Source organism: Panthera onca, chromosome A1 (genome assembly GCF_046562875.1).
Source record: "Panthera onca isolate mPanOnc1 chromosome A1, mPanOnc1 haplotype 2, whole genome shotgun sequence".
NCBI lineage: Eukaryota > Metazoa > Chordata > Mammalia > Carnivora > Felidae > Panthera > Panthera onca.
Window position 1 is genome coordinate 71,274,827 of NC_138339.1, and position 26,957 is coordinate 71,301,783.

The following is a 26,957-nucleotide window of genomic DNA, read 5'->3' on the forward strand; positions in this document are numbered from 1 at the left end:
CCTATTTAGATCAGTGTCATCTCCTTCAAATTAGTCATCTTTTGAAAGTATTCCTTATTCATTACACTGTAGTCACACTTCATAGATCTTTATAAGGTAAATGTGTGAAGTGTAAATGGATGATATGGTCAAGGAGAGGTAAAGGACAAGAGGGTAGGAGGGTGCAAATTAGCTATTAGTATTTTGCTCCATTTATCAAAGAATTGCTGTACATGTCATGGGAGTTTTATCTATTTTACTAAAATATTAATTGTGACTCAAAAGTTGACTATATTTCTCAGTCTGACTGGGAAATATCTGCCCTTGTATCGTAGCATCCATGCAGAATGGAGACTGCTTGAGATGTACACCTAACTGAAAGAAAACTAAGTTTAATGTGACAGTAGTATTATAGGTTACCAAATATTGCATAGCGTGTATGACCGTGTAATTTCTCTGTCTTGTTCAGACTGTTTAAATGAGAGGATAGCCCATTCCTTAGTTGTTTTTTAATCTCTTTGGTTACTTTAGTTTACTATTTATAACAATTCGTATTTAATAGACCTGTTCATAGGCATGTTCTCACCACCCAAATTCTTTCGCCTTCTTTCCTTTCCAAGTTGTTTCTAATTATTTAGTGTTCTGAGGTGAGATGGACAGTCAATGGACCATGTGCTAGAGCTCCAGTCCTGGCCCTACCTCTTATTAACTATGGAACTTAAATTGTAGTTGTTCAGCCTCGTTTGGAGTATAGAATACCATTAGCATCTATGTCATGAGAATGGGATGAGGACTAATTGAGGAAATGTGTATAAAAGCACTTACCAGATAGCACATGGTCGTAAACCATTCCTCCTTTCATGATTATTATATTATTCATAGTCTCTTTGGTGGACACTATATTGTTTTCTCTTTTATTTTCCCTTTATTTAAAATGGTTTTTACCAATTTTGCTGTAGTATATGAAGCTTAAAGTAATAATTTCCAGGTATATCTTATTTACATTTAGCAGTGCTAACTAGAACACATCTTGAATACTTGTGATATTTAAAGAGTGTGGTTTCAAAAAATATGAATTAGTAAAAATGATTCTCACTCTTTGACTGGCTTGTCATCTAGTTTCCAAGAAAAGGTCAAAATGTACATTTGGATCTAGGGAATTTAACCAGATTTGCTAAACTTCCTGGAAAAAAAAGTCTGCTTTAGGCATGTAGTCTGCCTCTCTTCCTTTTCAGTTCATTTGGGCATCGTATTAGATTGGTTCCCAGCGTGGCCATGCCCTTATATTCTTGCTGAGTTTGACTGCAGTCCCATACTTCATTCTCAAGAAATGTTGCCCAGAGGCACGAAGGTAGACCCACAAATTACCACAGGAGGCCACCGCTGCCTGAGGTAGATGAGGCCCAGAGTAAATATGAAACATATACAGTTTATTAAAAGGTAAGTCTTCACCCCAAAATATGATATGAAATTCCATTATAAAAATAATTCCAAATGGATAAAAGCTTAAAAATGATATTTTAGTATAGGTGAGTTATAGCCTCATCTATATATCCAAAAAGAAGAAATGTGTGTGTGTGTGTGTGTGTATATATATATATATATATATACACACACACATATATATGTATGTATGTATATATACACATATATACATATATGTGTATATATACATACATACATATATATATGTGTATATATATACACACACACATAAATATATACATACATATACATACACGTATACACATAGGCACACACATATATTGTGATGGTATGTTCAGGTTTACCTGTCACTGGCCACATTTAACTACAAATGTCTGCAGTTGTCTGTATTTGATCTATTTAAAGGTCTCATTTTCATAGTTTATACTAAGTAATAGGTATACATATTTCACAAATAGTAAACAAATATTAACATAGAAGTCTGAGGAAGTATTCCACACACGTTGGGGTTTTTTAGGGAGGTCGTTTGGGTTTTTTTTTTAATGTTTATTGATTTTTTAGAGAGTGTGTGCATGCTGGTGTTAAGTGGTGGGGGTGGGGCAGAGAAAGCAGGAGGCTGAGAATCCTAAGCAAGCTCGCACTGTCAGCACTGAGCTCAAAGTGGGGCTCGAACCCACAAACTATGAGATCATGACCTGAGCTGAAATCGATTCAAGAGGCTTAACTGACTGAGCCACACAGGGGCCCCTCCACGCACCTTGTTTTAAGAGTACTCTTGTTTGATAACCGAAAGTAGAGCCTGTGAGAAGTCAAAGCAAAAGGAATTTATCAGAATAATGTTGGATGAAGTCTTCAGTTTGGGATAAACTCTTTTGATTTTATTTTATTTTATTTAACATTTATTTATTTTTTGAGAGACAGGCAAGACAGAGCACAAGTGTGGGAGGTGCAGAGAGAGAGGGAGACACAAAATCCAAAGCAGGCTCCAGGCTCGGAGCTGTCAGCACAGAGCCCAACACGGGGCCGGAACACATGGACCTCGAGATCATGACCTGAGTGGAAGTCAGCCGCTCAACTGAGCCACCCACGTGCCCCTGGGATAAACTCTTTTTAGAAATATATTAAGTATCTTGTAAGCAGAAAATCTTTAAGAAGACACAGAAAAGGGGCGCCTGGGTGGCTCAGTGGGTTAAGCATCTGACTTCAGCTCAGGTCATGATCTCACAGTCTGTGAGTTCAAGCCCCGCGTCAGGCTCTGTGCTGACAGCTCAGAGCCTGGAGCCTGCTTCATATTCTGTGTCTCCCTCTCTCTCTGCCCCTCCCCTGCTCATGCTCTGTCTCTGTCTCAAAAATAAATAAAAACATTTTTAAAAATTTTTTTAAAAAGACACACTAAAGATCGTTTTATATGGAAGAAGGATAGGTTTTGTGTTAATGATTATTTAGTGAAAAGCTGTTTTTTACATAAACAATTAGTTACTACACATTAAATTGAAGTATTTTTCATCTACTGTAAATTTTTAGACTATAGAGCAGTAACTTTTAAACTACTATCTTAAGCATTGTTGCCCTTTTATCATTAAATCTGATGAAGAGCCACAGTATATTTAGCTTAAAAAAAAATGTTGAGCTGCCCTGTTTGGATTGGAAGCAGGTACCAGGGATCTGACTTACTTTGAGTTTCCCTTTTCTCTTCTCTCTCTGCTGCTGTTTTTCATCCTCTTCCTCCTTCTGCTCCACCCCTGGAACTGGTGTAGTATCTGGAAGTACTTCAGCAGAATTCAAGGTTCTTTAGCAGTCTGCTGGAAGTCTAATAACAATTCAGCTTATGTTAAATTCATAGAAGTGACATAAGCATTGAAATTGTAGCTGTTGTTATTGTTTTGTACCTTTAATCCTTTAGGACTTTATTTAGGGAAAATACACTTGGTTTTTGCTATGATATTTGATTATTGGCATAAGTAAACACTCCCTTAAGAACCTAAGTAAAGAGATGCCTGGGTGACTCAGTTTGTTAAGCGTCTGTCTTCAGTTCAGGTCATGCATGATCTCACGGTTCGTGTGTTTGAACCCTGTGTTGGGCTGTGTGCTGACAGCTCAGAGCCTGGAGCCTGCTTCAGATTCTGTGTCTCCCTCTCTCTGTTCCTTTCCTGCTCACGCTCTGTCTCTTTCTCTCAAAAATAAAATAAACAAAAAAAAATTTTTTTTAAACAAGAACCTAAGTAAATAGGCCCAGCTTTATTGTCAGTGGGTGTTACTTACCTGCCATGAAATAGACTTATCTAGTATTTATTATGCCCCTGCCTTTGGGTTCAAGCCCCAAATTAGCATATGCAAGTTAAGAAGGTGGTTTTTCATCTTTTTAAACAGCTTGATATGACTAGAAACTAGAGAATGAACATATCAGAAAGCTTTCTTTATGTGAAGGCTAGATTGAAGTGGGGGTGAGCCTGGAGGCAGGGAAGCCAGTTAGACTGGGTCACTGGTTAGCAAGAGATGATGAGGATCCAAATTAGAATAGAGGCTTTTGAGATGGAGAGATTGGGGAAGACTGAAGAGCTGTTCAAGAGACACAATCAGCCCTAGGTTACTGATTGAATATGAAGGCCAAGGAAGAGGAAAAGCAAAGGATGACCCTCCCGGCCCTGATCTGGGCAACTTATTGGTGCCATCACCTGATAGGGAATAGGAAGAATGAGAGGTTTGGAGTCAAGAATGCTGAGTGTATTTTTAGACATGTTGCATTTGAATACCTCTGGAAAATTTAGGGGAACCCCCAGATGCAAAAATGCACTGGGGAGCTCTGGAGAGGTATGGAGGCTTAGAGTCATTAATGCTTTGGAAGTTCATTCTTTTATAGTGAATAAACTGATTATCAAAGTCACAATGTTACTCTTACAAATGTGTGTTTATAAATGCATTGGAGAAATTTGCCCTTGTAGTCCTTGGATCATATGACCAAGGCTTCCCTCCTGCCAACTCTTGACATGGTATCCTGATGGCCTCAGGAAATCTGTTCTGGGGGAACGAATAGAAACAGTGCAAAAATTGCTTCTGAAGTTGCAACAGTAAAGCTCAAGTCATGGTGCGAAAGCAAATGTCCAATCATTTTGCACTTTGTGGTATGATGGTTTCTATTTTTCCTGGTTAATATTGATATTATTATTTTCCGCTTAAGCAAATGGTAAAAACTCTTACAGTTGAGGTACTGTCTTCTCCCTTTTCCCCTTAGTTTTGCCTACACCTGTCATCAGGTTCCCCCACCACATAAGAATACAGACTTTGGGACCAGCTGGACCTGGTTGTGAATCCTAGCTTTGTTGTTAACGAGCTGCATGGCTTTGGATAGCTCATTCTACCAGCATCTGCTTAGTTTTCTTTGCTGTGATATAAGACTCATGCTAATATTACTTATTAGGTTGAATCATTTGCAATTGCTGGTATTTGGTCTACCAAAATAGCAATTTCATGGGGTTCAAACTAATACTGTGCAACCGTATAGTGAGGCTGAAATACTGTGTTTAATCTACCTTGAAGGTGCTCAGTAAATAATTTTTTCAATAATTATTATGTGACTGGCTACTGCTGCCACTATAAATGTACCTCAATTAACTATATGCAATGATAGTTTCTTTCTAAATTTAAGTTCTTTGAAATATCAAGGAAAACTAAAACTGCTTAAGTTGAAAATCTGAAGTGTTAGGGGGAATGTCTCACTAAAAGGTCTGTGAAATGGGAAATATTTTCCAGAAGTTTGTTGCCTAAATCTTTTTCTTTAAACTTCGATTATAAATCAAGTTACAGTTACAAAGACAAAATCAAAACTACTTAATGGTTTGCATTTTTATATATAAAGGTTGATGAAATAGGTTGAAGGAAAGTTCTTCAGCCTCATAAATTACTGAGATAAAACACAGATTTCTGTTCTCTTCACTTTTTGTTCAGGCAATGCCATGAATGATGATTTTTATTAAACTACAGTAAAATTTCAATTGTCTGGAGATCAATTACCAACTAACTTCAACTAGAACACAAACCAGAAGCCTGCAAGTTATGATAAAAAAAAAAAAACACTTTGTGCAATTAAAATAGATACCACAAAGTACATGCATAAAATCTCTTACTTTTGTTTTTAAATTTCCATAATAAGAACTTTTAAAAAATAAATAAAGGCAGATGAGAAGAAAGTATGAGAAGATATTTTTAGATGGTTTTTAAGAGAGCATCATCTTCAGATAGCTTTCTACTTTATGGAAGGAAGAAAATAGACTGTGAGTTACCATGCTTTTTGCTTGGGTGCTGAAAGATAATCCTAACCTAGCTGTTTGAAATCTCACAGTGTTAACGATTTTGACTGCAACTCCTACCCTAAATGGGGGATGCTGTGATAGGGTTAGAGTGCATGGCACTATTCTGCTTGCCAGTCTCTCTTACATTCCTAATTGCATTAGTACTGCATCAATAGTAAATATTTCTTTAAAACCCATACTGTGATGTCACGTTGAAATCAATAAATTAAATTAAAATTAAGTTATTTTCAAAGCAACCTCTTGTCCTTTACTCCTGTAGAGCCCATTCATTCCAACTTTATATACTGTTGTGACACGTGAGATTATCTGATTTCTCAAGCTGTCCAACAATCTAAGGAGGCACTGAAAAATAGCTATGACAACAGGGAAGAGAGAAATACGTAGAAAGACCTAAAACCACCCAGCATAGTATGAGACCAACTAGAGCAGAGATTCCACAGTTGTGCTTACTAGGCCATATTCATCTCACAGATATGTTTTGTTTAGCTCCCATTAGGTTGATCTGCACAGTGTTTTTTGGGTTTTTTTGTTTTGTTTTTTCAGTTGCTAATACTTAAGTAAAAGATTCACATTCTAAAAAATTGATTTCAAGCCTCTCTTAAAGATTGAAGATCCAGCAGCACTGATTTACATTCCTAAAAGGCATTAGCTCTTGGCAGTTCCAATTGACTGCAGTGTATGGAGTATCTATCCAGTTTGCCAACCCTCCACCATTTAGGGAGGCCATTTTGATCTTCACAATCCCCACTCAGCCCCACTGTCTCCCCAGCACTGAGGCTTTGTGCTGGCTGCCACTTATCTTTGTATATACGTATTTTTAACAGTCTGTTTTAAAAGAAACTGAGCAAAATATTTGTGACATCTGAGTCTCCATCAAAGGGAGGAATGGGAGGAAACAGGCTTTGTGGGCTGAGTGGTGTAGAAAGAAAGGGAACAGCTACATTTTTTTTTAAGGAGGAAAAGAATATTTCTGTGTGTAATATGCAAACAGAGTGTGTCAAATAATGTAATAAAGCAACTTTGTTCATTTAATTTACCTACGTCACCCTTTAGGCATGTGGGCTTACTAAAGAACCCTTCTATAATTCTGTGCCTGGCTTATTATAGTAGAGTAAAGTCATGATAACCAAGAAAAAGTTTGACTAGATACAATAAATGCTATTTTAAAAGATAAAGAAATCTGTAAAATTTTCCAGAACTATTTTTCTCCAAAATAGTTAAAATAAGAATCATTTGGTATATAAATGTTGAACCATATAGAATTGCCGTATTTAATAATTTTTGACCCATAAATATGGCAACTTCACATCAATTAATTTGTTGTAAAGTAGTAAGTGTCTGCTACCTCTTTATTTTATATGGAACCCTCTTTCCCACAATTCCATATTAATGAGAGAGTACTTTATCTGGGTTAATAAAATTCATAATATGCTAAAGAACAGTTACAGATATTATATGAATCTTATTAAAACATACAGTACCATGCCTGATTACAGTCTGAAATACAGCTTATGTTCATGGATATGATAATATACTCTGAATGTTATGACTGAAAATATTTTGTAGTAGATAAGCCCTTCATTAGGAGAGGATAGTAGCTTTACAAATCTTCTAATCCCCTGAGATGTAATGCTGTCTTGGGAGAGGCTTTCTCTATTTAGCATCTAATAAATATGTTCTAGAAACTAACTACATTCCACTTTGTTGGTTCCCCTCTATGAGTGCTACTTTCTCCTTTTATAGGGTTCATCTTAAAAAGAAATCATTACCTGAAATTCAGTAGATTTTGTAAGAAGCTTCAATAAATGTGAAGCGTTTAACTTAAATAGAAGCTTTGGGGGATGTAATTTTATTTAAAATCTTTCATTTCCTGGCATCTGAACAGTTCTTAAAGTAATTTATTTAGTGCACACAAATAATTTTTAGTCGCCTAGTGGTTACTACATTCTGTATACATATCTAAAAAAAAAAAAGAAATGCAATGATTAGCAAATAGAGAATTATCTTACCTGATATTCTTTTTTTTTTAAATTTTTTTTTAATGTTTATTTATTTTTGAGACAGAGAGAGACAGAGCATGAACGGGGGAGGGTCACAGAGAGAAGGAGACACAGAATCTGAAACAGGCTCCAGGCTCTGAGCTGTCAGCACAGAGCCCGACGCGGGGCTCGAACCCATGAACCGTGAGATCATGACCTGAGCCGAAGTCGGATGCTTAACCGACTGAGCCACCCAGGCGCCCCTTACCTGATATTCTTTAGTTAGAACATTTTATTTTTGTTGAAAGCATAAAATTCCAGAGAACTAAAATGTGTAAATTCTGCTTTTTAACTTTTAAAGCTATTATCACTGAGGATAAATTGCATTTCTTAAACTAATAATAGTTTGTTTATAACTGTATATATAAATATTTATGATATTACCGATTTGAGGGAAATGTCACTCATAGGCTACTTTTTTGAAGACATCTTTCTCTTTGGACCTGAAAAAAAGTTGGCTGAATTTAATGACTATTGCATATATTGGCATATATTGTGGATAGATGATGCAATGAAGTGAATGGAAGCACAATACTATTTCATTAAGATTTGCTACAATTAACCAAGTGGAATTCTATCTCTAAAAAGATGCACTGAGCAAGTCATGCTAATACACTTATGTTAGCAAAAATGGTTTCTTTACTGAAAATATTCTTTTGCATAAAATACCAGGTGTTTACTTACTTGTTTTCAAATATCTTAAAATAAAAACATTTCATCTATTAAGGTGTTGGTGAAGCCAGAAAAAGTGTTTCAAATATATTAGGAAGGAAACAGCCAAATTACAGAAACTATTCCTTGAGAATATATGGAGAATTTTCCAGCATCTGGGATTTAATTTCAGATGTTGTTTAACTCAGTGGTAAATACAGTATTCCACTTGATAAAATAGTTAAAGTGCATCCCAATAGATGTTTTTTAAACAATCTATTAACCATATGGATTAATCTAAATTTAAAGCAGAGTAATATTAAATACAGAGAAAATAATAGGTCAGGGGCCAGGAATAACTAAAAAGATATTATTGTTTAATTAGAAGGTTTACTTACATTTTCCAGGATATACTGCTCACCTTTGATGCTGAGTTGTCCTGCTTTTACTGTGCCTTTAATAGACTGGGTATGTAACACATACACATGTAAAGAGACTGACCTTTCCTTTAATGATATATTTCATTCAAGCTCAGAGGAAGCAACTTCTAATGAATGCCTAAAACGGGGAACAATTAGGAAAGACCATACCTTTCCCATGATTTTTCTCACCAATTAAAATAGCCAACAGACCACGTGCATTCTTTTCTTTGTTGTAAAATCTTGCTAAAACAATGTTAAAAGGATTTTTTTAGACAAAGAAAATAGGAAAGGAGATAAGAAAGGATGAGAGATGTCAACATATTATTAGAAATCAGAAATAAGAAGGAGTGCTAACCATCTTAACAAAAGCAGGGGAATTCACAACCCAAATGTTTTTAGAGAGGGACTCCATAACAGGTGAGCTTGTTGGCCTGCAGAACCCTGGCAAGGCTTAGCCTTCAGAGGCATTAGGTACTCTAGAAACCCTAAGTGATATGGTCAAAAATCCTTAGATGGCCAGACTGTTGAGAAAAGCATCCGACATAGAAGAGAGATATTAAAACAAACAGAGAAATTAGGCTAAGAGAAAACAGAGGCAATGCAGATAGCAGAAGAAGACTTCAAAAACTGTAAGTACTATTCTCAGAAATAAGAAGAGCACTTCCTTCCTTGACAAAGAAGAGGCTGCTATGAAAGAAAGGACCTGAGTTTCCAGATTGAATGGGCCCACCAAATATCCAGCACCATGTATAAAAATAGATTTACATGAAGGCAAATCATCTTGAAAATTTAGATTGCCAAGGATGAAAAGGGGATTCTAAAAGTTTCCTAAGTTACCTAAGAAGGTATCGGATCGATGTTTCCGATAAAAAGTAAGAGTGACACCAAATCTCTTAAAAGCTATATGGATGGTAACCATTTTGCACTATTTTAAGTATATCAAATCAACACATTGTATGCATTAAGCTTACACAATGTTCTATGTCAGTTATATCTCAATAAAGCTGGAGAAAAAAGCAATATGGGAAGCTAGAAAACAATGAAGCAGTGCCTTCACAACTAAGGAGAAATGGTTTTCAATCTAGACTTCTATACAATGCCCAACAATTAATTGTGAGAGTAAAATAAAGGTGATTTTAGGCATTTAAGGACTCAAATTTTGTCTCCCACTAATCCTTTAAAAAATGTGTTTCATCACAAAAATGAATAAGCATGGTAAGGAGAAGACATTGGACCCATAGGAGAGCTGAAAGAGGAAATCTTACAAGCAGGAGTTTGAAGGATGTCAGAAGAGAGGGCATGGAGACAGGATGGTGTAGTTGGGTAATGGAACTATTCAGTTGATTTATTTTTTTGAGCTTTTGGAAAAATATGGATGGGGATTTGAACTATTTGTAGGAACATTTAAAAAATACAAAAGATGAGGAGCACTTGGATGGCTGTTGGTTAAGTGTCTGACTCTTGATTTTGGCTCAGGTCCTGATCTCACAATCCTGAGACAGAGCCCTGCATTGGGCTCCATGATGAGTGTGGAGCCTATTTGGGATTCTCTCTCTCCTTCTCTCTCTCTGTCCCTCCCCTGCTCATGCTTTCTCTCTCACTCTCTCAAAATAAATAAATAAATAACATTAAAAAATACAATAGACAAAAAGTGAACAAATAAAATATGAGGCAAATATAAACTCCACATGAAAATTGAGAAATGAAGTTTAACCATCGTATACCACTAGGCTCAGTAGTGAACAGTATGTACAGAATCATAATAACATAAATGCCTTCTATGTAATTTATTCTCCCTATCGCACTGAAAGCAAGGACAAGGACTCTGTTTTACTGATCTTTTTATCTCGCTTGTTATTTTGTGTGTAGTAATCATAAAATAAATATTAGACAAATTAGTCTACAGTTTAAGAATTCTCTTTTGTCAACATTATTGATTCAAACCTCACAATTCTTTAAAAAATTTGGGGGGATACCTGTGATTAACATGTAATAGGTATATCCCATTTAGAAAGGGATAGCGACAATTCATTGATTCAAGCCATGAATCTCTATGCCCATGTAGAGTCCCAATTTTACATCCCAAAAGTGTTGAGTAAGAGGTCACCAAAGGAGAAACCATGTTGATGAGCCATCACCATCTTCTGCCACTTGCTTTGGAACAGAAGAGACTTCCAGAAGCAAAATGGGTGAAAGAGGGAGAGAAGCAGAAGGTGCTAAAATTCAACACAAAAATGGTTCAAACGGTTTTGTTATTAGTAACACGTAACATCTTAAACATAGAAATCTGAGAGAAGAACAGGTATGTCAGGATAAAGGAAATAACAGGCATGTGGTGAGGATACTGGACCCAAAGATTCTTAGTTCCAACTTATTACTCACCTCCCCATATTGCACACAGATAGCCAGCCACAGGTAATCAAAGAAGAATTTGAAAGGAACAAACATAAGACCATTTACAGCATCTGTACCTAGCATTTTATTTGAGTGCATCATTTACAAGGGAGGGGGGGAGGAACAAGTGAAGCCAACAGAACAAGAGTGAAACACGTGGATCCTGCATCTAAAGAGTTCTAAATCTACAACAATCAAGAGTGTCCTCCATGTTCTAGGAAAATAAATCACTGCAGAATAATAAAGACACTCCCTGATAAATACATTGATCCTAAGAAATAAAGGAGGAATCATATAGCTTTCAGACATTAAAACAAGACACGTATAAAGGGGAAGAAATCAGATTGGACTTAGTTTCTCCACAACAACACTGAAACACCTGTATATAAAGCTCTGAAGGTAAAAAATAAGTATGCTCCCAAATTTAAGGCTTAGCCATGTTGTTCCTTAAACATAAGCCAAACAGTCTTTCAAGCATTCAGAACTTAGGGAATATATGATGAATCTTTCCAAAAACAAAAAAACAAAAAAAACTACTTATAGATAGTATCTAGTCACCCAAAAGATTAATCAAAAAAAGACCTCAGGAATGAAAAAAGAAAAATCATGAAGGAACTCGTGGTATTTAATCCACCTAATACAGAACCAGAGCAAAACAAAAGAGACCTGTGGTTACTAAAGCAGGTGGGAACACTGAAACCTGACAATGTAAAAATAGTAATAGAGGTGATGAATATGAAAGGAAGAAGGAAGAGGTAGAAATGCCTACCAGTTTTCTTATTTTTTTTTTCTAGAAGGGAGTTGATAGATTTTTGTCTGAGGTAAAGTATAGAATCTTTTAAATGACTCCAAATTCTTCATGTTTTCATACATTTTGTTCTGAATTTATGTAGACTCTTTTAAGAATTATCTTGGTAAAGAAATATTTTACCAAAGTTCTATGATTCTTTTTCAATTCAATTTCTTTACTTTGGTTAAATTCAAGTAAAAACAAATTAAATACTTTTTTAAAGCATGCATAATTATTTCCAAGATTTCTGAAATTATTTTTCTCTTTCTTTTGCTCTGTCTATATGTGGAAGAAGGTGCTGGAAGAATGGTTACCAAGTATTAGTGATGGTATTTCTGGATAGTGGGATTTGGGATAATTTTAGAGTGTTATTGTACTTTCCTTCATTGATTTAACTTTTACAATAACTTGAACCATTTTTGTGCAAACAATAGAGTTATTATTTGAAAAATTTAAAAAGATATCGTGGAACTAAATAGAGTTATTTTAATTCTCCCAAGAGTGAGTACAGATATGTTAGTAACATCTACCAACAAAACCAATGTTTATTTACAGAGCCATATTTCTATTTTCTGCTGGTGTGACTCTTTCAGCAGGGCATTGTTGAGAATCTGTATGGGGTTTTTGTTATTGTAGAAAAAAACTGAGTTGTCATGCACATAGTTTTCTGTATGAGTTAAGATTCTTCGGTTGCAAGTTATAGAAACCAACAGAGACTACTTTAAGTGAAAACAAAACCCAGAACAAAAGCAAAGAAATTATTGGAAGAAGATGGGGTAACTCCCAGAATCAGGCTGTGGGAAAAATAAGAACATGGGATCTCTCTCTAGGTAGCTGGGACTAATGAGAGTCTCTTTCAGTAACCTCCCCCAGGATGGGTGTCTCCAGCTGTTTTACTTCTTAAGTCATTCTGGGCAGAAATCACATACTAGGAAGTGAGTATGCTTATAGTCGGATTTGGGACACATGCCCACCTGCATGTTGGAGAAGGGGAGGGAACCTTTGATTACAGTCCCCATGGTGCACCTTTGGAAAGGAAAATTAAGGGTTTGTTACCAGGAAGTGGGAATGGAAGCCGGGCATGTGAAAACTACCCATGCCCCCTGTCTTTGCCTCACTTTAAACTGGCAGGGAGGTGAGCTTCTCTCCACTCGGTATACCCCTAGAGGAATTAGCTGATTTAGTTTCTTTATCAGATCTGTTCCTTCATTCCTTTCAAAGTAATTACAGGCTGCTTCTTCCCTGTCTCATGACACTGATTATTAGCTAAAGCTAATTCATCAGCTAGATATAGGTGAAACACCTTTAGCTATCTTTCAGGAAAAGCTTAGTAAATTATTTGTCATTCTCCAACCCAAGAAATATTCTCCCTGTAAGTAAAAGTTTATTAGATACCGTGAGAGGTCTTGGGGTTCAGCCATTTTCTGTCCCAGCTATAATTAGAAAGCTAGACAAATTATATCAACTCCTAGGGAAAAAATCCACACACATACTCTTTTTAATAAATCCAATTTACTCTATTTGCTTGGTATTAACAACTGTTAATGTTATGTCCAAATTCCCTTCCTTCCTCTTTGAAAAGAACTATATCGCTACAGCCAGTACATACAAATGGATAGTTAATTACTCGGCACAGAGGGTTATGTGATTCATCACTGCAATGTGGAAGTGAATGTTGCCAATTGCCAGCTTTTTCCAAACTACATAGTGTTATATGGTTTATGTCCCAATCAATGGTGGCAAAGCTCCAGGTAGAAATACTACCTAGATGTCAGGGACTCATTAAACTGATCAGTCTGTAAGTCCTTCGTCAGTGATTTCCAAACCTGGCTATGCATCAAAATCACTTGGTGACATTAAAAAATAGGAAAGAAAAAGATACAGCTTCCTGATATCCACCCCCAAAGCCACTGAATCAGAATATTCTGTGTTGGATCAGGGACAAATTCAGGATTTTTCAGGACCTGAGGTTTAAACAATTTGAGATCTCTCTTAAAGAAAAGAATACAAAAGCATCTTGCTTTTACAGAATTTTACAAAAATACATTACCCTATGAGTACATTTCTGTGAACCAGGCCCTTGTGAAGGTCCATGTAAATGTTAGACCTTCAGAAGGCCCTTCAGTAGCTTTAAGATAAGTCTACCTGTGAATTAGGGCCTAAGAATAATATATGTATATACGTCTGTGTCTGTGTCTCCCTGCCTGTGTGAGCATTTGCACTAGTGTGAGAACTGGGATTTCTTCTTCCCCCTGGAAGACAAAAAGAACATAGAAAGTTTAGTGTTCCCTGAATTTTAATCTAGTTCTCCACTAAACCTTTTTTTGATGTTTGTTTATTTATTTTAAAAGAGAGAGTGACCTCTCACGTGTGCATGACCAGGGGATGGGCAGAGAGGGAGGGAGGGAGAGAGAATCCTAAGCAGGCTCCTCACAGCACAGAGCCCAATATGGGGCTCTATCTACGGAATCATGAGATCATTCCCTGAGCCAAAATCCTGAGTTGGGCACTTAACCAACTGAACCACCCAGGCACCCCATAAACTTGAAAAACTCAAATTGAAATGCTTTGAATTCCATGTTTTTATTTCCTTTTCCCTTCTTATGGCAGAAAGATCCATAAGCAAGTTTTTGCCAGTATCTAAGCTAATCCATGGTCTGGACAACAGCCCCTGAGTAATAACTGCTCTGGTTATAGTTAAGGAGGAGTAAGTGAACTCACCTTTTTGTATTTAATTTTAGTTTGCAAATAGCTTTATGCTTTTTTCACAGGATTTCATGATTTTTAGGTATTGAATTTTGGTACCAGTCAATGTGTTTGTTTGCCTTGACAAGCAAGATTAGAGAGAAACCCCACTTTCAGAAATGTTAAGTTCTGGGGCACCTGGGTGGCTCAATCGGTTAAGCATCTGACTTTGGCTCAAGTTATGATCTCACAGTTTGTGGGTTTGAGCCCTGCTGACAGCTTGGAGCTTGGAGCTTGGAGCCTGCTTCAAGTTCTGTGTCTTCATCTCTCTCTTCACCTCTCCTGCTCACTCTCTCTCTGTCTCAAAAGTAAAATGAAACATTAAAAAAAAAAAAAGAAATGTTAAGTTCTTCCCTTTACTCTGGTAAAACTCAGAAATCTATCTAGTTCCTCTTACCGATTTTTTGGTAAAGTAAAACATGCCTAGTGTTAGAAAAAAAATTAAGTTTGTTTGTTTGTTTGTTTAAGAGAGAGAGAGCATACCCAAGAGAGAGCAGGGGAGGGACAGAGAGAGAGAGAGAGAGAGAGAGAGAGAGAGAGAATGAATCCCAAACAGGCTCTGTGCTGTCAGCACAGAGTCCGGTGTGGGGCTCGAACTCATGAACTATGAGATCATAACCTGAACTGCAACCAAGAGTCAGATGCTTAACCAACTGAGCCACCTAGGCAGCCCACACTCTTGAAAATTTTTAAATGCAGAGACATATAGGGGGAAATGTTTATTACCTATAATCTCCTCAAAGGTACCTACAAACATCATAGTGATTAATATACTGTAGCTACTCAGTAAATACTTTTAGAATAAAGAATGAATAGGAACTCTAGAGAATGCAAACAAGACCCCTTTCTAAGTTGTTTTTCCCTAAGTGCTTTTAATTGTGATATCTAAGATGTACATATTTAAATGAACATATATTGAACACTAACAAATAAAGGCCCTATGCTAGATAATGATATAAAGATGAATAAAGGTGGTCTTTGCCCCTCTCAGAGTTTATATCCAAGAGAAGAAACTGATATATTCCTACTAGTGCAAGAACACTTAGACACGAAAGGACCCAAGGAACAGCTATGTAAAATTCCATGCAGGAAATGTCTTTTAAATCTAAGTGCCGAAAAGAAAAGATTTCTTTTCTCTTAACACCCTGACTCTTCTCCTTCTCTTACTCCACAGCCAGTCCATCAGCAAATACTGTTGGGTCTCTCTACTGTAGTCTAGTTCAACTCCTCCTACATAGCCCTTGGCGAAGCCACTATCACTTCTTGTCTAGATCATTGCAGTGGCCTCCTTACTGGTCTCCTTGCTTCTGCTCTTGCCTCTTACAGCCTGTCTTCAACCCAGAAGGCAGAGAAGTCCTTTGAAAGTTTAAATTAGATCATATCACTCCTCTTCCCCAAATTCTCCAGTGGTTTCTGATTTCATTTAGAGGAAAGCCAATGTCGTTAAAATGATCTATGAGATGATTTTGACCACCCCCTTTTCCATTAACTCTCCCCAATCTCCTCTCCACTACTCACCACCTTGCTCTTTTGCTCACTCTAAAACAAACCAGCAACCTTCCTGCCTCATGGCCTTGGCATTAGGTGTTCTCTGCACATAATGCCTTTCCCTTAGATATCTGTATGGCTTGTTCCCTCACCTCTTCAGATCTTTGCTCAGATGTCATTTTCTCTGTGAGGCCTTCCATGGTTGCCCTAATTAAAATTGTAGCTCTCCCACCTCTAGGCCCTGCTGAATTTTTCTCAGAAGCCTAATCACCACCTGAAAACCTAAGTATTCTAATTATTTATTTGTATTCAGAATACAAGCCTCACAAGGGCAGGGATTTGCTCTCTTTATTCTCAGTTCCTGAAACATTCCCTGGTGCTTAGGAGGCACTTGATTAGTATTTGTTTAAAGAAGGAAGAGATGATATATTCACTCTGCTGACATCCTCATGTGTTCTTCTCTCTTCCTTCGGTTTCCTTCCCTTCAATGTCAAGATATTTTTACAATGCCTGTTGGGCAGTCTGGTAACACAAATGTTGTCACCAACCTTGGTATCTCTCAAGCGGTAGTTGCTGCCGTGGCATCCTGCTCTGCTCCACGTGGGGTCAGATAAATATTTGTATCTGATGCCTGCTTGATACTGATGCTCCATCTTTATGGCAGTCTGGAAACTCCAGCTCAGAAAGGTGGACAAGGCAGATCTGTGTCCGAAACACTAATATACTTTTCCATATCCATGAACCAACATATTGAAGCCCAGAATTCACTTCTCATAAAGTGAGGAAATCTAATATAATGTCAGAATTTTTAAAAATATGCATAATTCTTTGATAAGTAATATATGTATTTATGCAGGCTAGCTAGAATAAAAAAGAATCATTGAACCAGGGACTTTAAGGTTCTCAGCTAATGTTAAGAGTAGGCTTTTTTTTTTTTCTTCCTCATCTTGGATTCCAAAATTTAATAAGGGGATTATCAAGGGAACCTAACATTCCTCTCAGAGGGTTGGTTTCCACCAAAAACAGCACCACTGAAAACCAGAGCAGTGGATCAGATTCCTGTTAAATGAAGGTTAGTTCTAAATATGCCTTTTGTTTATTACGTTTTCAGAAGTCACATACTCAAAAATAGTTTCTACCTACCCAATGTGATTTGTGTCTTTCTGCTATTAAAATAAAAATAATTTGGAAAGCATAAAGAATAAAAAATACTTATCCTTGCTTCTGATGAACTTAAAAAATTCTTTAAAAAATTCTTCATGTGAACTCTTACTTTCCACCAACTTGCTAATCTCCTAGGAAGGAAAGCAGGTGCAGCCTATAAATAATGTTGTATTTCCATTTCAGGATGTATAGGGCAGGAGAGTCTTTTCCCCGAAAGGTCAGGGGCCACAGCCAGCTTCTTCCCTTTGTCAGATAAGACTTGCATGTTGCTGTTCTGAACTCAGTAAGAAGAGTTCTGTAAAATGAATGCCCTTACATAAAGTGTCTTGAAAATTCTACCATAATTCAACATTTTCACTCCAATGTTATCCACCACAATTTTTGTATTATATTTATTTTTCACTTGATTGTAAGAGATTTAGAGTTCCTAAATAAGGCATACTCCACGGTCTTTGAAATTCCACAAATAAATGAGCATTTGGAAAGTTTTCTATAACTGTAAATTTTTTGAATTTACTCTCTTATTTTAAGAAACTTGAAGATTTTTTCATGTCTCCAGAGGCTAGACTAGTTTATTTTACTGGTACATTCCCTCAAATTATGTGGAAAATGATCTGTTGTCTAGAAACAGATATTTTGCTATTCTTTGCTAGGTAGTCTAATAATAGAAAACTTACGTGCCTCTCCTTCTTCATCAATTTAATTTAATAGATACTTAGTGCTTGTAAGGATAAAGGCACATAATATTATGCTGGGATTTTAAAGCAGTGTATGACACCATGAAAAGATGCACAACATCATTAGTCCTTAGGGAAATGAAAATTATAACCCACAATAAGGTAGCACCTCACACCCACCAGAATGGCTATGATCAGAAAGACAGATACCACTAAGTACTGGCAAGGATATAGAGACACTGGAATCTTCACACATTACTGGTAAGAATGTAAATGTTATCACCACTTTGGAAATGAGAATGAGCAAACTATTCATACCCTTAACAATGTGGTTGGATCTCATTAACATAACAGACTGCTGAAAAACCAGAAATAAGAGTACTGGGTGTTTGACTCTATATATATGAAGTTCAAACACAAGAATACTAATCTGTGTGGTTAGAAGTCAGGATAGTAGCTATTCTTAGTGGCAGAATAACAGTGACTGGAGTTGGGGACGAGTGAGCTTCAGGGGTGATGGTCATGCCCTGTCTCTCAATCTAGAGAGTGTTACACAGCTGGGTTAACTTTGTCAAAATTCATCAAATTGTACCCTTAGGATTTGTGCAATATTCTGCATGCATGTTATACTTCCAAAAAATTCACTGAAGCTGTAAAAAATGAGTGACCCTTGATTTTCAGAGACTTAGAGGTCCTAGAAAAGCATTTTCTACATTTGCTGCTTCAAAGACTTTACAATCTAGTAGGAAGACAGGTGTTTGATAAATAATTCTAATATGAAACAAACTCTGATAAGTGCTGTATTAGAAATATAAATAAGTGCAATGAACTAAAGGAAAATATTTACTAAAAAGGACAACCTGGAAAAATAGCATATGGTCACTGTCAGGTTTACTACATAATAATAGGAGGAATATGGGGCACCTGGATGGCTCAGTTGATTGAGCTTCCGACTTCGCCTCAGATCATGATCTCGCAGTTGTGGGTCTGAGCCCCGCATCGAGCTCTGTGCTAACAGCACAGAGCCTGGAGCCTGCTTCTGATTCTGTGTCTCCTTCTCTCTGCCCCTGCCCACTCGTGCTCTTTCTGTCTCTCAAAAATAAAAATAAACATTAAAAAAAATGATAGGAGGAATATAATAGTAATATATCAAAATGGAAGGAAAGGATATAAATTAGAAATAGAGAAGTTAAAAAGTATTGGATTGTGTACAAGAAGTCACTACTGTTTGAGAGACAAAGTTGTATTAAAATATCAGAACACAAAGCTACTTATATCTCTGAAAATTAGTTCTTTTGTTTTTAGTTGACTGACTTTGCCCGAGTTACAGGTTATTCTGTTCAAGTGGTTCTCAGCCCTGGCTGCACATCGGGATCACAGGAGTTTTTATGGCTTCTCCTGAGTCAGAATCTCCAGGGGTGGGACTCAGGCATCTGTACTTTTTCTAGGCACCTGTGATTCTCCTGAACTGCCAGGGGTAGGAACCACTGCTATAGTCCCTGCAGGGTGGAGGGAGCCTTCCCAGAGACCATCACACAACAACAAATGTCTCTGAAAGTGTCATTTCTTTGTTTTGGGGGCTTCTGTGGCATCTACAAAGAAGAGTGCTTTTCATATTTATCTCTTTGTATTCATGCCAAGAAATTTCTTTGCAAATCCTTTTTTCCAAGTATTACATGAAAGATGTTAATCCCACTGTTAGATTTTAACCCTAGTTCTTTCAAGCACCAGGGCATTTCTTCTGATTGTATTGCAGGTACATAGATCCATAGCAGAAGATAGAACTGGAAAGGACAAAATGGCACATGCAGGTTACTTGTTAATGCACTCGTATGACTAATCTTCCTCCTATGAAGAAAAAAATGTATTTTTAGTTGTAACATTTATATATCAGATTGTTCACTGTGAAAGTAATACCTGCTTTCACTTAGAAAATTTTAGTTCTCTCCTTAGTTCATTCACTTGTTGTCTGATTAGCTTATCTACACTTTTAAAATCTTTATTTTCAAATACTGTTTCTAAGATTTTATTTTTGAGTAGTCTCTAAACCCAGTGTGGGGCTCAAACTCACATCCCCAAGATCAAGAGTTGCATGCTCTACTGACTGAGCCAGCCAGACACCCCAAAATACTTTTAGAATTCAGATAAGTTGCAAAACCAGTAGACAGTTCACATAATATTCTTCACCTAGCTACCTCTAGAGTGATCAACTCCTATAACCATAGTATAATTATCAAACCAGGAAATTAACATTGAAGCAATAAGATAACTAAGTTATAGATCTTATTTGAATTTCACCAGTTTTCCCCCTAATTTTCTTGTCTATTCCAGGATCCAATCCAGGATCTCACAGTATATCTGCTTTTCCTGTCTCCTTAGTCTCCTATCCTGATGCTTCCTCATTCTTTTCTTATATTTCATTACCCTTACCCTCTAGACCTGTAGAATGTTTTTCATCTTAGGTTTGTGTGATGTTTGGATTGAGATTATTTTGGCAAGAATACTGAAGAAGTGATCAGGTGGTACATGTGATGTCTGTATGTGTTATTACTGGTGATGTTAACCTTGGTCATTTGGTTAAGGTGATAGCTGCTGGGTGTCTCCACTGTGATGTTAGTAATTATACTGACTTCCCTTTGCAGTTGATAAATATCTTTGGCACTATGCTATTATTCTGTTTCTCCCAAAACTTTCACCCACTGATTTTAGCATCCATTTGTGGACTTGGCCTGCAACAGTTATTACCGCGGTCTTTGCCTGATGATGTTTTTGTATTTCCCCCATTCTTTCCAAATTGATTCATTGGAAGTTTTCTGTAAGGAAGAGTTGTCCTTCCTTGACTGTATATCCATCTTCTATCTTTCTACCTCTATGAATATGGATTTGTGGATGCTTATTTGGTTTTCTCAAGGATAGTCCAATACACTCGTTTGTTTTGAGATTCACATTGTTCCAGCTGTGGCCATTGGCAGCTTCTTCTGAATGGATCATGTGTCCTTTTGATATGCCCTCACTCTTTTAAGCACCTGTTTTTTCTGATATCACAAGGTGTTTCAGACTTATCTTGTATTTCCCTGCCCCAGTGCAGGAATCAACCATTTCTATAAGAAGACTTAATTCTTTTTATTAGAGAATGATATTTATAAATCAAGATCTGGGTGCCTGTACATCACTGCTACTAGAGTGTCATTGCTCCTAGTCTCTCTCAGCTGAAAAGATAAGGAATATATGCATGTATACTAACCCATGCATGCACATACATCATATTTATTAGTTATTTCTATATCTGTGTATCTGTTATGAACCAACAGTTCATTCTAGTACCTCTGATTCCAAATCAATACCACAGGGTTTATTATAAGCCTCTCCCCTTTTCTTATTTATAACTTCTTTCTCTGACAGTAAAAAGACTGGCTCTCATCATTTACAATCCTAGATTACACATAAAGTAGTTACTGAATTGCTACCTCATAGCCCTGTGAGAAATAGAATTACTAACTGGAATACAATGTTTGCTGACAGTTCTTTTTGGATTTCACCTTACAATATCCTGCCAAAATAATGTTTTCCAAAGTGACTGAATTCTTAATTCCCATCCTCTTCTGTGTGGTTATTTTATTTGTCTGGGTCACGCTCTTCATTTGTAATACAATTAGCTTCATTTGTTACTGTTTGTATTCTACTTCCCATTCCCCTACATCCTTGTTAGTTTTAATTTTTTTTTTTTTTTTATTTTGGGAGGTATGTAAAACATTACTATGATTCACAGTCGAAGCTATATCCAAAGAGATACTCCAGGAAGTGTCCCTCCCTCCTCACATCCCCACCTCCACATTCCATGCCCCTTCCTTCCTCCCCTTTCCCACCAACCCCGTATACTTAAACAGTCTCTGTATTTCCTGGTTTCTCTCTCCCATATTCCTTTTTCACAAAGGAGCAGATTTGTAAGTGGTTTTTTTTAATTGTATTCTCTTTTATATGGTGATAGCACACCATATAAATTCTTGCACCTTTACTTTTTTCACTGAATGATTTAAAAGTTCCTAGTATTATTAAAAGTATCTTTTTCAAAAAGTGTATTTCCAGGGTATATTCCTGGAAATGGAATTTCTTTTTTTTAATTTTTTAATGTTTATTTTTGAGAGAGTGAGAGACGGAGCACAACCAGAGGGAGGGCAGAGAGAGAGGGAGACACAGAATCTGAAGCAGGCTCCAGGCTCTGAGCTGTCAGCACAGAGCCTGACACAGGGCTCAAAATCACAAACCGCGAGATTATGACCTGAGCCGAAGGCAGATGCTTGACCCACTGAGCCACCCAGGCACCCCTGGAAATGGAATTTCTTAGTCAAAATTTAATATGTATGTGCTCATGGTTTTCACTTTCTCTGTCTATGGAAATGCCTTTTAGGGGGTTAATGTATTTTCTTGATAATGATATAAGTTACTGGATTATAGCTTTTAACTTGTATAATTTTTTTAGAATGTAACTATTTTTGTTAGTTGTACTTAGCACATAAAAACGTATATTCAAACTGCATTGAGATTAGGAATTAGTCTTGCATAATTTATTTCTTTTCAAGGCTCAATAAATATCATTGTAATGTGTCAACAGCCCCTAGTGAAGGTAGTAATCACACATTACATTTGCAGCCCTATCATCCCAGGTGCAATCTACAAGTTCATGATCACCAATAGAGAGTAGGCAGTTCAGGAGCTCTAGCAGTGACATAATGACTAAATACTTACATAATGCTCTCATTTTCCCGGAGCATTTTATTTTTCAAAACTCTTTAAAGTCTTTTCATTTTATATCAACTGCACCACTGTAGAATGCTTTGGGAAAATATCACATAAATCATGACATTTATGTAGTGCCGAGCCCCTTACATGTACTATGTCATTTGAACCTCAGACCAACCCTGTGAAGTAAGCAGGACATATAGTCAACATCTCCATTGTCCAAGTGAGGAAGCTGAGACTCAGAAAAGTGAAATATCCTGAGGTCAGACATCTGCTAAGTAGTGAGCCTGGAAATGAACTTGAGACTGTACCACACTACAAGTGTCATGGTTAGCTTGTGAAGAACAATGAAAAAATATTCAAAGGTAGGATATAGTCACAAAGATGTAAATTGTTCTATATATTCTGGAATTTACAGATTCTGGTGGACCGTGTTTTATGGTCACCGTGTTTTACTTGGCTCCCTGCAAGCTGTAATGGTTAAGTCCTGAATGGTGGTAAAGGGGAAAAATACATTCTGTACACATGCAGGCTCCTCAACCACCCCTGTGCCGCTATGGTAGAACCAACACTGGCCTTGGAGCCAAACTATCTCGGTGTGCACCTTGGTTTTGCCACTTAGTAGGGGTGGGGCCTGGCTGAAGTATTTAACTTCAGTTTTCTACCATAAAATGAGTATTGTTTTTGCAGGGCTATTGGACAGATTAAAAGTAACTTCATCAGGAAGACTCTCCCTAGTGCCCACCCCCTGCCCCCCCTCCCCCGCAAGTGTTATTCCTAAAGTAATCAGTCAGTTTCCTTCAGAACATTTGTTACAATTTAGATTTATATATGGTGGTGTGTTTATTTGCTTCACACCTGTCTCTCCTACTAGAATGTAAGTTAAAGGACATCAAGGACTCTGCTTGTTTTTGCTACTCTGTGTCTCTTATACCTACTCCAGTGTCATTAATCATTGAATAAATATTTCTGAAATAAATCCTGCCACTTCTTGGCCTTGTTTTTATTTCAGCTGCACAGAATGGCCTACAGCTGCCCTACCCTTTCACATCTCTCTATGCTTACATATGCTGTTTCCTTAGCCCAACATACTTGTCCAAGCTCCTTTGTTCTCCTAGAGAATCCTTACTCATCCCTCAAGACCTAGCTCAGCACTTCCATGAGAGCTCCTATGATTTCTCTTCTCCCTTGAAGAGTGAGGGGCTCCGGTGCCCCCTTGGCATGCTTCTGTAGTAGACCCAAACCATATTCCAGTCATTGGTGCATTCCACTAACACTTTTAAGAACTACCTCCGCACCAGGCACAGGCTAGGGGCTGGGCATACAGCAGTGAATAGGAGCTGTCATACTTATGGGAGAGATGGGCTACAACAAAGTGAATAACCAAACAAATTAATAATAGCGTTTCCAGTAGTGGCAAATGATAGAGTGATCCATTTTGAGAAGCTGACCTTTGACTTGAGATCTGAGAAGCGAGAATGAGATAGGAATGGGAAGAGAGGGGGGATGAGCATTGTATTGTCACTATTTACTTGGGTGTTCCTCATTTCCATCCCACTCAGCTGGCCTCTGAGCTCTGAATCTTTCTGTCCCCAGCACCTAGCACAGGCCCCTCATGTCACACCCACGGTTCCACTTCCACACGCCGGTGGTGCAGCATGTTAGAACTGCCTGGTGACTGTCCCCATGGTTCTGACTTAGTAGATCTCATGTGCAGCCGGGACTGAGAGCCTAATTCTCAGCCTATTATCCCTCACTTAGTGTCTTGTGACAGGGAAGGCCATTCAGTCTTTCTGTGACTCAGTTTTCTGATCTTTAAAATGGAAAAAATAATAAAACTTCATAGGGTTTCTGAGAGGATTTAATGAAATAATATGCCTAAAATTCCTAGCCCAGTGCCTAGCCCATGGATAGTCAATAGACATTAGACAAAATGCTCTAGAGTGAGTACTCAGGAGGTGTTTGCTGAATAAATGAACAAGTTAAGGAATAATAAAGTTCAGTTCTTACTTTACGGTATAGAGCTATGTCAAAACAAACATAGAATGCCCTGATTTATCTTCAGTTGTCTTGTTTACTGCTTATTTTAATTTGGACAAGAAAGGAAAAAAAGGGAAATAATAAACACCAGTGTTCTTAGCAATTAGAATCAAAAGCTATTGACTCTTCATTTGCTTATAAAGCAGCTTCTAAAAAACTCCTCAGATCATTATTTTTATGTTTTTCTGTCCGGGGCAGGGCTTTCATGTTCTAGCCTCAAACGTAAATAAAAGTACACAGTCTACCAACCTGGGGCCTTCTGCAACTTGTGATTTGTCATCTTCTGAAATTATAGTTTGAGATTGAAAGAAATTTCTTTTATGTATATTCTACTTCAGTCATCATAGGAGATCCTTAGGATAGCATAACTAGTGAAATTATGATCGTGCCAGAGATCATGGCTTTCTTAGGGCAGGGACACCGATGGGATTAACCTGGGATATTACTTCTACGCACAAAATATCATTCAGACCACTTGGCAAACCTTTGGCAAAACCCCCTCTACCCTGCTCCACTTCCTTGAAAACTAAATGTCAAACTAGTGGGGCGCCTGGGTGGCTCAGTCGGTTAAGCATCTGACTTGATTTCGGCTCAGGTCATGATCTCATGGTTTGTGAGTTCAAGCCCTGTGTCAAGCTCTGAGTTGACAGTGTGGAGCCTGGGTGGAATTCTCTCTCTCCCACTCTCTCTTTTCCACCTCTGCTTGTGCTGTCTCTCTCTAAGTAAATTTAAAAAAAATAACAAATAAATGTCGAAGTAGGTGGGCAAAGGTGAAAGCATGAACAAATTCGTGGCATGAGGAATTTCTAGGAAAAAAAAAATTTGTGTCCTTCATCGCATTTTCACTGGAATACACTGAGATGATGGGTGTTTTTGTAAACCTTAAATATCAGGCTACTTAGGAGTACTTTGATACTTGAATCATAGGCATGAATTTTCTAGTAAAAAAAATATTACTGAGGTAATTGGCAAAGAGATTTTGCCAAGTTCTTCTCTGTGAGCTGTAAGAGTTAACATTTATTTACATGAGTAATTCACTCTGCTCTTATCAATCTAGTCAATTGGAAAATATCATCCGCCTTTAATGTCACAGAAATCAACTCATCCTATCTTAGAATGAGGAAATAATTAGCAAACAATTTCTCTGTCCTTTTTAAAATGTGTGGCATTGTTTTCAGGGTTTTCTTTTACAAACCAATGCACCATGAACTTATTCTGGCTGGAGGTATTGAAATCTGTTTTTCTGCTCCACAAATGTAGAGGTGTGCGTGTCTATCAAGTGAGAAGTCCGTAGCAAAGAGCCACCTTCACTGATTGGTCGCTCTGACAGGGTGCTGGGTAATGGAGCAGTGATAAGTGGTGCACATCGTAGATTATGGGATAAGCATCTGCCCTTTAGTAGTGGTCCAATGCTAAACAGTCAAGAAGACTAGAGATACTGATAGTTTTCAGATGACGGGCTTCATTTTATATGTTAATAGAAGGAAGACTTCTGATAATGGTGAGGAAATTCAGCATAACAAATGCATTCCCTTTACCCCACTGTAGCATGGCACCAATTAAGTTCAACTGTATGTATAATGTATTCTTAATTCCTAACAGTCCCAAGAAGGACTGATGTGAAAAATATTATATAGTCTTACATTTTACAGATCATGAACAGCTGGAAAAAATTATGCCAATCGGTAAAGAAATTTATATGCGGTATAATACACCTCAAAATGGTGCTTACATGGATTTTTCTTTTAAAAAATTTATTAAAGTTATCTTGGGTAAAGTTTAGTTTCTACTCAGCATTTTCTGTAACATTATATATATAATTCATTTTAATTTATTCCTTCTGCAGATATGAATGTTTGAAAGTACAGGTAACCTTGTAATGAGTAAAACTGATAAGAAGCTGTGTTCCAATGAAAGGGGAATTATGGAATGATTATTCACTTTGTGAAAGGGTTTGTCATAGAGCAAGCTTTCCTAAAGCATTTCAAATTTAATTTCGTTTACAAAACATTCATTTACACACAACATTTCAGGAACAAATTTACTGAGGAAATGAGAGAAATAGTCATAAT

General features: G+C 37.2%; 1 protein-coding gene across 3 annotated transcripts in view; it reads left to right on the forward strand.

The window, feature by feature from the left end:
* The window catches only part of FBXL17 (F-box and leucine rich repeat protein 17), a 497,950-nt gene that overhangs the window by 448,883 nt on the left and 22,110 nt on the right, over positions 1-26,957 (forward strand). The window lies entirely within an intron of this gene.